This window comes from Sciurus carolinensis, unplaced genomic scaffold (genome assembly GCF_902686445.1).
Source record: "Sciurus carolinensis unplaced genomic scaffold, mSciCar1.2, whole genome shotgun sequence".
NCBI classification, from domain to species: Eukaryota; Metazoa; Chordata; class Mammalia; order Rodentia; family Sciuridae; genus Sciurus; species Sciurus carolinensis.
The window spans coordinates 416,774-428,996 of record NW_025920201.1 but is presented as its reverse complement, the minus strand read 5'-3'; the positions used below and the strand labels follow the sequence as shown (position 1 = coordinate 428,996).

The following is a 12,223-nucleotide window of genomic DNA, read 5'->3' as shown; positions in this document are numbered from 1 at the left end:
ATGTATTTCAATTCTCCACACAATGTGGAGTTATAAGTCCTATCTTCAGAAATGAGAAAGTGACAGCAGGTTATCAGTGATGTAACTTGACATAATCATGTAAATAACAAGCACTAAAGAAGGAATTTGAGCTTAAGTCAAACAATAAACACTGTGGTCTTAATTACCAAATCTACCAACTGATAACTACCCACATTCCTGAACCAAGATGTATGTATATATTATAAGTTAATTATGAGTGCAGAAGTGAAAATTATAAGACCAGACTTTTAGATTTGCCATGACAGAAGTAACAGTTTATGACTGATTTTGTATATTTATGTTGAAGTGAATCTAACAAGTTTTATGTAGGGAAGGTGAATATATTTGGATAATAGAAATATGGTTCTGTTTATTTAATATTTTTCCTACTTAGAATGGCAAGTATAAATTATTTTAAACACTAATGCAAATGTGTAGTATTTTGTTTTCTATTTTATGATTATTTTAAATACAATGCCTGAGTGGTAAATAAAGAACTTGTTCTTCAAAAGACCACTGAAAGTTTTTCTCAATTAATAAAAATATTACAAGTACATTCATTTTAGGAGATCATGCAGATAAACATTTAAATATTCATGTTTTCATTCATGGAACTGTTTTTTTATTTTGATATTTAAAACATAAAAACTTTTTACCATTGATATGTTAATAAATAACATGCAATTATGGTAGATAATGTGATAAAACATAGTTTCTCTGTATTTAAATTTTAAAGTTACAAGAAAAAATTAAAAGAAAAAATGAGACTAAGAGTTTATGACCTAGAAATATAATATTTTGTTATAGGCAGAAAAACACATTTTCAAGATTAAGAAATTTGGATTGTGATTGTCTTAGAGAAAAATTACTGCACAATGAGGACATTAAATAAGAGGCTATATGAAGGGCCTCTCACCGTGGATAACCCAGAAAATATCTTTCAGGGTTATGAAAATGATATTTCAGGAAAATGTCACCCTGGTGGGGTGGGCAAAGCACGGTGGTGATCCCCGACCCTGGGCCCGCAGCCTGTGGGCCCTCCGCATGGACCTGCCTGCATTTCTGGGCTCTCGGCTGACAAGGCTGACAACCGCACTGGGTCACCAAGGAGCTAGCGGGTGGCCCTCACCAAGACCCCGGCGTCCCGCGATCTGCGGCCACACCTACCATTCGGGGGCATTGAGTCAAACTGAGAGGCCCTCGGGGGTCTAGCTGGTTCTTCCCTTGAGGAGCCGGGTCCGCAGACACGGAGCACCGCAGTGGGAGGAGAGTGACCAACCCATCCTGACCTGGCCCTGTGTGATTTAAGTAACTTATTAAAAAATTCTACTCCAGAGGAATGTTTGATGCCCACGTGCAGAGCTACAAAGAGATGACCCACTTGGTGAATGGGAAAGCTACATGCAGTGGGTAAAAGAGAATTTTCCTGCTAATAAAGACTACTGGATGGATAATGCTATTAGAACATTCAATGAAGGTATTTTTAGATAAGAAGAGATACCACTATAACCCAGGATTCATCATTTATTGTTTAAAATTCGCTGAATACAACAGTGACCTTCACCAGTCACTGGGGGGAACCCAGGCATCTCCTCTGTATAGATCCTGGGTGGAGCATCTGGAAGTCCAGGGAGAGCTGCAGCAGGCCAGTGCCGTATTTTTGGAGAGGAATTCAAGACCAGGCTGAATCTCAAAAGCTCTTGCAACAGCAGTGCAGTTTGTTTCAGACATGCCTCACTGAAACCCATTTGCCAACTCAAGCTAGAACCTCAGGACCTCTGCATAATGCTTCAATTTTAAACCAATTGGTAACCTCAAAATCAAGTCAAGGAAAGAACTCAGTCTCTGTCTCTAAAAATCAGGCTTCAGAACCGTCTGGAAAAATAACTTTAACTTGTGACAAAGAGTCAAATATAGAACAAAGTGTAATCATGATTTCTAAATCAGAGTACTCTGCACACTCATCTTTGGCAGCCAAATCTGATGTTCAGCAGGTCGTTATGTGTTGCAAGGAAAAGCTTATTCATGGAGAATCAGAATTTTCCTTTGAAGAACTGAGAGCCTAGAAATACAATCAACGGAGGAAGCATGAACAATGGGTAACTGAAGACAGACATTCTATGAAAAGAAAAGAAGCAAATGCTTTTGAAGAACAGCTGTTAAAGCAGAAAATGGATGAGCTTCTTAAGAAGTTGCATCAAGTGGTGGAGCTGTCTCAGGAGGACCTGCCCAGTATCCAGGAAAGACCTGAGGTACAGACGTGCTCTTGCCTGGGAATCCTGTGCCCAGCAGTGGGGTTTGTTGGCTCTCTGTGCCATGTTTTATGGTTAATTCTGTTGCTCATAACATTCCAAAAATTTCAAATTATATGATCTAGAAAGAAGTTCAAAATAAAGAATGAGCAAAAGAAAAGAGAGAGAGAGAGAGAGAGAGAGAGAGAGAGAGGCTATATGAAGGAAGACAATTCACTTAATTCAGTCATGTGACTGCAAAGCTTTGTAAAAATTACTTTGAAACACATTGATTGCCAATGTTCACTTTATACCTTTATTATAAGTAGAAAGAATTTGTGTATTTTTGCTTAATTCAATGAATTTCTTTTCCTGATGCATGACAATGAACTCATATCTTTTCTAGAAAATTTAAAATATTGGCAAATTGAAATTTCAATTCCTTTAATGGGAGTAAAGAAAATATGACTTTCTCACATGGGCCCTTCCTTTGCGTCAAGATTACATTTTCCTTCTCTTACATATTCAGTCAATATAGCCTTATTAAGTCTTCCTTCAAAATCCCTCTTAATTTAATTGCTTTTCCATTATTTTTTCACTTTTTTTTGTCAGGAGTTCCCAAACTTTTCATCAGTGGTTCCCACCAAGGTGATTTTGATCACAAAGAAATTTTTGGCAAGACTTAGAGAAAGTTTTGATGATCGCAAATGGGTAGAGGGTACTATTATAATCCAGTTGCTGGAGGCCAAATATGATGCTAAATATCTATAATGCATAGGGAAGAACCTTGCAACAAAGAATTATCTCATGAAAATGGCAATAGTACTAAAGTATAAAAGCCCAAACCTAGAGTATTGCAATAAATTCATAAACTTACACCTGCTTCAGTCCCCACTCTCTCAGAAATAATTCAGTCAGCTGGGCATGGTGGCACTTGTCTGTAATCCTAGCAACTCAAGAGGCTGAGGCAGGAGAATTTTGACTTCAAAGTCAACATCAGCAAAATTGAGGCACTAAGCAACTCATTGAGACCATGTCTCTAAATAAAATACAAAACAGGACTGGGAATGTAGCTCTATGGTCAAGTAAAACTGAGTTCTATCCTTAGTATACCCTCCAAAAGATAAGTAAGTCATGTCATCCTAGTTACTGTTTGATATTGAGCTATTTATAAAATATCCTAGAAGAGATATTTATTAGACTAGTAAGAATCTAATGCAGGAGTCAAGAGGAAAATTATTTCTGGAGATATAAATTTAGAGATGAATGAAGTAAAAGGGTGATAGATCAAAATAGAGAAATAATGAAAATTTTTCTTGAGAAAACCTATAGAAGGAAAGAAGGCCATAAATATTTATGTATAAGAGGATAACGAAGACAGAAAAGTAAAAAAAATTTTAAATAGCTAACAACTGAGAAAGAACCATGAGAGTAGAAGAACAGCTCTTGATAAGGCATGTGGCCATCACCAACTCCTTCCATGAAGTGACACTCTTCAATATCCCCTTTCTACTTTTTCCAAACACGTATTTATTTTTATTTAAAATTTATTTAATGATACATGATGATTGTACAGGTTAGGGGGCCCATAGTATGATATTTTGATATGTGTGTAATAATCAGGGAATTAGAAAATCTGTCAGCTGATGTGTGGATTATGTCTTTGTGTTGGGGACATTCAAATTTCTGTTGTCTCTTTTGAAATACATAAATTATTGTTGAGTATTGTCACCTTAATATGCTATGAAAATATTATTTAGTCTCTCCCATCTTTGATTTTTTATCTGTTTCCCAATCTCTCTCTATCTGTCCCCCACCATCCTACCATTTCAAGCTGTGGGTAGCCACCATTCTTTATCATTCTGAGATGAACATTATTTTAGCTTCCACTTTTTTTGAGAATATGTAGTATTTTAACCCCTCTGTTTATTCCCTCTTTTAGAAAACCCTTCAAAGTAATAAAACCAAAAGAGGAGCAACCAAGTTCTTTAAATAATGTGAAAATCTAAGGCTTATATAATAGAGTTCAGGGGACACATCAGTACACAATTTCAGCTGACTGTTAACTTTGACAATTTAAGTCCCCCTCTTGATGCATCAAGGATGTTCAAGAAGTGAAATTGAATTATTCCATCAATCATTCCTAGGAAGTATTTAAAATTAGCCCAGGAAAAGGAGCAGTTTTTTTCTTACAATAACAAAGAAAATTGCTTTGACAAGAGTTGGGCTCATAAACACTTTGACCAACAGAATGATTTGGGGCAATTTTAAAATGACCAGATATTCACATTACACCTGCTTATTAGTATGCAGGCTTTAATGAATCTTATAGTGCTCTGTTGGGTGAAAAAACTATCTCAATATTTAACCCAAATTTTCCCAAGCAGAAATAAAAAGCTTTATTTATATTACATTTTGCCTGCATTAAATACTGTTTAAATATTTTACTTCATTTGTTTGTTAAATGTATTGAGTGGTTTACCTAGTCAAATAAATAAATAATTCAGAAAATAAACCAATTACCAAGTGTAGATTTATCCATATAATTAGAAGGTATTGAATTACCTATTTCATTGCTCAAAGAGAGGTGAAGATTTTCTGTTTTTTTTTTTTATATGATCACATTCTCTTTTATATTCCTGAAGATGTGTAGTGCAAATATAGACAGTAAGCATGGAAAAAGAAACATATACGCTAGCAAATTCCAAGAAAGCATAATATAGATTTGATAAAAACTTACTGACATATTTTGTTTTTCTTGTCTGTAACCCTCAACACATTTATTTGACAAATGATGATTTATATTATACATAAGAAATGAAAATGGATTAAATTACATATCACACATATTCATTTATTTATGTGTTATAAACTTACTGACCATCTGTTTACAAGATGCAGAGTTTGTCATCAAAATAGCACTTTTTGAGCTTGAAATCTAGGGGGATAGAAATCAAAGAGCCTAGCACGCAACTAATTATTTTACCAAAATTCTAATAAATATTTGAGAAAATTATAAGTTGCTGTGAGAGCATATATCATAATTATAATCTTACTCTACAGACTCAGATAGAGCTTTGTCAATTAGATCACAAACAGATTAAATTATAAAGAGTTTGAAACAGTTGGTGAGTAAAAGTGCAAATATTCTTTCAGGAAGATGAAAAGGAATGATACAATGTCCTCAGAAAGAAAGCATAAATTATTAGAGTCACTGGAAACATTACTGGAAAATCATGAGGTATATATTAGGCTGGGGCATTATTAGAGATAAAGTTAAAACAATAGGCAAGGACCAAACTACATATATTTCTGTTATCTATTAATATAACAATGGAAGTATTTTAGCAAAAGAAAGTCATTGAAATTTTGAAGCAGTGTACTGAGCTGGTGGGGGACATTCATACTTCCATTGCATGCATTTTCTGTAGTGTGGAAAGCAAGTTCCAATGACAAAAGATTGTATTTAGAAAATGACTAAGAAAGAAAACAGCTCTTCAGGGAGAAATTAGGTGGAATGTTCTACCTGATGTCAGAAATGATGTGAATGAGAAAACAATTATTTCCAATTTATTAGGAGTTGAAATAAACAGAAATTGAAAACAGTCTATAGGCTATGATGTTAAAAAATGGTGTTAAATCGAAATTCTGGAAACCAAGAGATCTCTAAAGGGGAAAAATGTAGATAAAAAGGATTCACTGAGCCATAAAAAAATGCTAGACCAGGGCTGGGGAGATAGCTCAGTTGGTAGAGTGCTTGCCTTGAAAGCACAAGGCTCTGGGTTCAGTCTCTGGTACCATACACACACACACAAAAAGGTCCAAAAATGCTAGACCAAAGGACTGGTCCTGAGACACACTCCCTGAGCCACCAGAAGTATGGTAAGTAGCACTTGGGAAAGTGCCTGCCAACTCTCATAAAATAAAAATTTAGGGAGAAGAACATACATTGCTCACATTGAACCTATGTTGGCTCCAGATGAGAACAGAAGGACAATGCAAAGTTAAATTTTGAAGAAAGGACAAGTTTGGGAATGTAAGAATAGCTGCTGCTTCTTGACTGGTAAGAATGTAAGAAGAAGATGAGGCACCTTAGTGGTCATCCTCCACCTAGAGGATTTTGAATGGAGGTCTGAAAAGTACACATGAGTGAGGAACAGTTCTTTTTGCTCTGTTGTTACTGTTCTTTTGAAACTGTTGGTTGAATTGCTTTTTTAACATCTCCTCTCTTCCATTCTCTGTCTTATAACAAAATTAAGACGTTTCAGAATTTTTTTAGTATTACTGGAAATTGTTAAGTTTGTGTTTTACAAACGAAACGTTTAAAAGTGTGAATCAATAAAATAGGGACAACCTTTCCCTTTAAAAGTTTACATTAGAGTAGACGGAGTTTCTGTGTAAATTATGCATGGGTTGTAATTGAGATGCCATTTACAAGTGTAGATATGAAAGATGGGGAGAAAAGGTGGAATTTAATACATATTTAAGTATTTTTGCTTATAGTTAGTACATAAATGAATGAATAAAGACTTTTCACAAATTTGTTTCCAAGACAAGCAGAACATACTTATTAGTGTATAATAGAAAATGCACAAATAAGTTACTTTCCAAATATCATCTGGAAACATCAAGGAAAGATTTAAAATAAAATGACTATAAAGCATGAATAAAAATCTGGAAAAATACAATAAATTGGAAGGAAAGTGCAAGAATTTATGAAATTATATTGAGAACTGAAGCCACTTTCTTTAAAATTCCAAGAATTTTCTCTGAATGTATGATACACTGAGATACATTAGAAATTTTATTCATACTTATGTCTATGTTAACTTCATAATCTAAAAAGGTGTACTTTGTATATATGTTCCTTTCAGTATTTCCTTTAGAACATACCATGAAAATAGTAAGTTAATGAGACTTGTAAGGAGGGGCATAGTTATTTTTTATTCAACCACTATGAATAAATACATAAGAAAAATATAATTAAAACATCATAACTTATTAAATATAAAAATACATTTCATAGATTACACAATAAGAATATTTCTTTTAATTAACATTTTAATGTTATCCATTATTCAGTAATACTTCTTACTAGTTGTATCTTATTTTAATTCATCTTTTCCTATTCTATTTGCTATGAGACATTAACTGTAATATTTTAAGTATAACAAAATTATATTGGGATATATGTATTTCTTCAATTCATTCTTCTTTAATTTAATAATCAGTTTTATTTATCCATAATTTTCTTTACTGAAAATAGGGCATACTGGTATTATATATCAACAACTTAAGACCTTTTGATAGAGAAAAAATATGTTTTGATTTTGAAAAGTGTTTTTATGGATAAGAGCATCTTATGTACATACATGTTAAGGTACTTATTCTATGGTAAATTCTTGAGCATGCAATTATTTTATTTTTTAAATTTTTTTATGTTTTTTTCTACTTAGTTGTACATGACAGTAAAATGCATTTATATACTTTGATAGATCATACATAAATAATGTGTAATCTCCCATTCTTCTGATTATACATATTGCAGGTTCTTATCAGTCATGCAGATTTGGGTATTCCCTTATTTATCCATTGTTGAATGTGAGGTATTTAAGTCCCCTAGTATATTGTAATGCAACCAAGTCCTCTCTTCAGATCTACTGACATGTGCTTACGTATTTAAGTGCTGTAATGTCAACATCATATATATATATATATATTTAATTATCATTATCTTTCAGATAAAATGATTCCTTTATCAGTCTGTAATGACCATCTTTGTCTCTTTTTATACTGCATGATGGCTTAAAGCTTTTTTTTTTCTTATTTAAGCATAGCAAATACCTTGCTGTTTTGCCTGGTTTGGTTTCAAATTTCATTTTCTAACTTTGTGCATCCTTAAATTCACATGAGTCTCTTGTAGGGATTGTACAGATGAATCTTTTGGAAAGATACCCAATCATTTTGTTTATTTAATAGGAGAATTTGATCTCTTTTATACATCTTTTCAAAAAGACAGATGTACCAGTTTTAATATTCTGTAGCAAAACCTTAATAATAGAGGTGGAGTCTCTTCAATTATTATCAATAGTGAAAATTCAAACTTGTTATTTTTAATTGATATTTAGCTTATAGTTGCCTATAAATTTTGCAGACGTTGAGAAAATAAATTTTGTCATACATTTTTATGTTATGTGCTTAATAATATTGTCTCCTTTTTATTGAGTAGTTATTTAAATCTACTTTTCAGACATGAGAGTAGCACTGATCATCACCATTACCATCATCATCATCCTTACTTTACATTTTTTTAACCAGTATTTATTTTTTGTGGGTCAGACTCATGCAAAACTCTAGAGAAAGAGAATACATATTCAAGTACTCATTCCTTTGGTCAAGAAAGTTTAGCAAGACCCAGATCTGAGTCTGAGGGACCAAATTTTCCTCACTGTTATCACCTAGGAGACAAAAAAGACCTAAGCCAGCCCTATGTCTACAGAGCCTGTTAGATGCCCCTGAAGAGGGTCCAGGCATGGCTTTTCTGTTAGCCTCCCTGGTGATTTTCTCAGCGGCCCAGTATCCTCAGTGCCCACTGGAATCTTGAGGTTCAGAGGGGGTGCTGGGTTTGAAACTGTTTGAGGCCACCTTCCAGACCCTCAGTGACATCAGCTTATTCCCACCACAGGGCCTTTGCATAAGCTGCTCCCTGGGTCTTCATGGTTTGAGACTTCTTATGCTCCCTCTGGCCTCTGTGGAAACACCACCTTCCATGCTGCCATTCCTGACTATGCTGCCTACTTCCCCTTTACCCTCGCTGCTGCTCTTCACTTCCTCAGGGAAGTGAATCTCCAATTTTATATCCATGATGTCTTTTTTGTTTATTGCAGATCCCACCACTCAAATGGGAGCCAGAAGGGTTCAAGATGGTAGCCGTGCTATTCACCAGTGGCCCCATTGCTAAGCATGAAACCTAGTACATAAGTGCTCAATAAAATACCTGGTGAATAAATTTAGTGATCTGAACACTCAATACTCTAAGTCTCGCAGTGCTGGGAGGCTTAAATGAGTGAATTTCTGTAAAGTGTTTAGAAAGTTCAGTCTCATGTTCATTAAATGAGCTGGGGCTGACCACATGCAGTGCACAAGGCCTGACCTAGAAGAAACTTCCACAATTGGCAATTACTATTATTGATTTGTCATTATTGTTTATCCTGTGTAGATAGCACAGAGTAGGCACTCTGTAAAGCTGTGAACTACCAAGCAGACACAGCCCTGGAATAGGCACAGAGACAAAGGATGCAACTGCCACCAGAAGCATCTGGTCTGATATGGTGAGGAAAGCAAGACTCAGGGAGATAAACTGCCCCAAGGGCACCCAGAACTCTGAGGTCCCCTACCACAGGAGCTCTGGTCTTTATTCTCCTGTCATGGCCATGTGTCCCTGAGTAGATTTCTTTGATTGTGGACTTTGCTACATTTGCATAAAGGATCTGGGGCCTCCAGCAGTGTTGGAGAGGTCAGGTACACCCTTTGTCCCTAACCCCGGACTCAAGCCTGCCCCATGGTGATCTGGAGTTGCAGAATAATCTCAATAAAAATACAATTCCTAATTTAGTTTTCCTCTTGAGAGAAATACAATTTCCCTCAAACTCAAGTATGTGAATTGCTGCCTTGGGATATCTTTTACAATACCTTTGCAGGTTGTTATCTCAAATGTACTGTACAATCTGTAACATGGTTTTCAGAAGATGATGGCAGTAAGCATTTATGATAGGTTTTTTTTTAAAGACAATTCACTGTACACATTTTATTTACAGTTTTGTACACTGTCTTAATATGAATGGGACCACTTTTCTACTTGAGCCATTTTTAACCAAAGCAAAATAACCTAAGTAATACAAAGTGTTAAAATACAGCATAAAGATACAAAAACAGACATACTAATTCTAGTTAGGAATGTAATTATGATGTTACGTTTTTTTATAATCCACAATCATGTTTAGGAAATCACACAAATATAAATCACTGATTTGAATGAAATGCATAAATTTGTAGCAAAGTTTTGTAGTTACAAAAAACAAAAAAATTACCAAAGAATGCACAAAATTAATGTTTATTCCACCTTTGTGTCATTGTCATATTCCTGGATCATTCACCAATGTTACATGAGGAAAAAACAAAAGCAAAACAAATGGAAAACTGAAATCAGAATCACTAATGTGATCAAGTATGGAAACAAATAAATTAAAATCTAGCAGCCATCAGCAAGAGTACAGCAAAGATAATGCTATCAAAAGAAACAAAGAAAATTGCTAGAAAACTGTATGCATCATACTCTTTCAAACCAGCAAAATATGCCCCTGCATACAATGGAACATAAACTCAATTTTTTTCCTATTAAGGTATAGAAATGCAAGTTTTTTGAATATTATGGATGGGTAAAATGTGTTTGTAATGGTAATTCTACTAAGCTAATACAGAGTGGGCCAGAAACACATTTATGGATTCTGGGGATGATGTGCACTGTAATTCTTTGATTGGAATAGTGGACACTATAATAAAAATTAAAAAAAAATAAACACAGAAGTACAAGACAAAGGCGAAAGAGACTTCTCTTATATCTGAGTAACACTTAGATGGAATCAAATATAAATGCAGTCCACTCTGCTTTTGAAGAGGCTTTGGTTCAGCTCCCAAATCTCGATTGCTTGACACAGTCTCCTATGAGAATACTCAGAAGGTGTCTTCTTAAACAACAAACCTATTTTTAGTGGTGGAGCCGCTCTTAGTAGCTGTGTCTGCATGGGACTGATAACCAATCACTATCTTTGGAGGAAGTCCTAACCTTTCCTTGTATACTCTCCCTATATGTGTAACAGCCTCTCTGTTTTCACATTCAGTAGTCCATATTGCTATCTTATCACCTTTAGCTCTAACATTAACAACAGCTCCACATACATCATCACTGTAGTCATCAAAAGATTCTCGGATAAGGCACAGCAGTCTCTCTAGCCAAAAGCGATCAAGGTCACTTCATCTCTGCTGTTTGTTCAATGTAATGAGCCATCTTCCACCCCGTTTGTTTTTCTCATCTTCCCACATAGGCTCAATACCATCCTTAAAAAGTGAGTAGTCACAGACAGGCATTAAATTATAGACAACTGGATATGGTTGTAAGAGCCCAAAAGTCTTCAACAGTATCAAACTTAGAGATCAGTCGAAGGTTTGCTTGCCAAGTTTTACTTTTATCATTTTACAAAAACAAGAGTGCTCATCTGTAGAATAACTGAATTCAATATTCTCTGAAATGTAATACATTAAGCCCTTGGTATCCAAGAATTTCATAATCTTAGGTTCAGCATCCTCAGATTCAACCAATCTCAGATGGAAAATACTCAGCTATTCTGTAGAGGATGTTTTATATCGTGTTCTGGGTAACCTCCTGATTAGATTCTGTTTACTCCTCTTTTGTAGGCGGGGGTTAGGAGTAGGGGTGGTTTCCTGTTCCACAGTCGCCATCTTAGATCCGATAGTTTTTAATGTACTGATAGTACAAAACTCAGAAGCATCTCAGATCTTACAAAAAACAGATGTGTTAGATTTATGTCTTGAATACAGTGACTAAAATTCATTATTTACCCTTTTAAATTCTAGAAATTAAGTAAACAGGAGAAACAATAGCTCTAGTTTTAGAAAAATTGACACTCTTTACACATCAAATAAAGGTATAGATGGGCACAGGTGAGAGGGATCCTGCAGGAAGAACCTGAGTGGACACACATGTCATAGAGAAATATAAGCATTTCCAAGAAGGGAAAGAGCTGGCAGTAATAAACTTCCTTACAGTGAAGGCCTGGCTCTGTTGTTTATCACAGGAATCTCCAAGCATGGCCTAAAATATGTAAATGTATAATAAAAATGTGTGACCTGGAAGCAGATTAGCAATAACACATTTATTTTTTTTTCTCTCT

The 12,223-nt window shown here is 34.8% G+C and overlaps 1 pseudogene; it reads right to left on the bottom strand.

Moving 5' to 3' along the window:
• Positions 1-10,948: 10,948 nt before the first annotated feature.
• Positions 10,949-11,771, bottom strand: LOC124974990 (eukaryotic translation initiation factor 4E-like; annotated as a pseudogene).
• Positions 11,772-12,223: the final 452 nt, after the last annotated feature.